Raw genomic sequence first — 1482 nt, forward strand, 5'->3', positions numbered from 1 at the left:
TGTGATCTCTCTCTCTGTTAAATAAAGAAATAAAAAACCTTTTGAAAAAAAACTTTAACTGGGTGTGCGAGTTCAGACCTAGAACTGTAGAGTCAGCAGGTCAGGGTCCAGATCCGCTGGAGAACACCCAACTGCTGTGTGGCCTTGTGTGAATCAGACCCAATGAGCCTCTTTTCATCTCTGTTAAGTGAGGATATTAACAGGATCGTTGTGAGGATTAGACATGGTATCTGTGTGTGCATATGTATATAGATTGCACCGTACCTGAGACATTGCATAATCAGCAAATGGGAAATGTGGCTGTTACCGATCCTTATTTTTCCATACAAATCCCTGTATGGAACTGGGCGGGGGATCTTCCCTGACCTGACCTAGTCTTACCTAGTCTTACATAGGTCAAGTAAGCAAATAATCGGTTGTGACATTCCTGACGTTCCTACTGCTTCTACCCCCACGACAGTGCCCAGCACATAGTAGGGGTCTTCTATTAGGGCCACTGAGGGATACGTGATGGTAAGAGATTTGTGACACTGGGCAAGTCACTGAACTCCTCTGAGCCTTCATCAAAAAAAAAAAAAATTCTTGCTGTGAAGGGTTGTTCCGAGAATTGTAAAAACCATTTTTGTAGCATACTACTTGCCTCCTAGTAGGTGCTCAAGAAATAGTAGCAGTTATAATTGTAGACATATGAGTATGTGAACACCACAGCGTCCAAGTTTCTCACCCCCCCCCAATCATGGAACGATTAACAGACTGTAGTGGAAAAGGTACATGTAGGCTTTGGACTGAGAAAGATCTAAGTTGAAATCCCGAGTTCACCACGAACCAGTGTTAGAACTTGAGCAGGATCGTTGACCTCCGTGTGCCTCAGTTTCCTTATTTGTCAAATGAAGATAATATCTCCATCACAGAGCATGGCGAAGTTTAAACAAAATAATGCCAGAGCTCCTAATATAGTCCTTGCTTCAAAAAATGTTAATACCAATGCTGTGTGTTCCATATTTTTGCCTGAAACAATTCTTCACTCTATTTATCCTTCTAGCATATGAAACCTGTTCTCCATTCTCCTACTGATGGACATTTCGGCAGTTTGCAGGTTTCGTTTACCGCAAATAGTGCTGCTATGAACATTTTATACATATTTTGTACATAAACACATGAATGCATTTCTCTTGGATATAGACTTTGAGATTCATTACCAGCACATTTTTATTACTTATCCTTTTAACAAACACTGTGTCCCACCAGGAATTAATTCATAGCACTTCCGGTTTATACATTGGACCCCTGCACAGGTGGACTGAGTGCCTTTCTTTCTCCCCCTCCTTTCTCCCTCACTTCCTGCCTTCCTTCCTCTCTCCCACTCTCTCTCCCTTTTCTTTTCTTTTCTTTCTTTTTCTCTCTTTCTCTCTCTTTCTTTCTTTGTCTAAGTAAGCCCATCCCCAGCAATGGAGACCTGAGCCAAGATCAAGGAGTCAGGCC

This window comes from Mustela nigripes, chromosome X (assembly GCF_022355385.1).
Source record: "Mustela nigripes isolate SB6536 chromosome X, MUSNIG.SB6536, whole genome shotgun sequence".
In the NCBI taxonomy this organism is placed as follows: Eukaryota; Metazoa; Chordata; class Mammalia; order Carnivora; family Mustelidae; genus Mustela; species Mustela nigripes.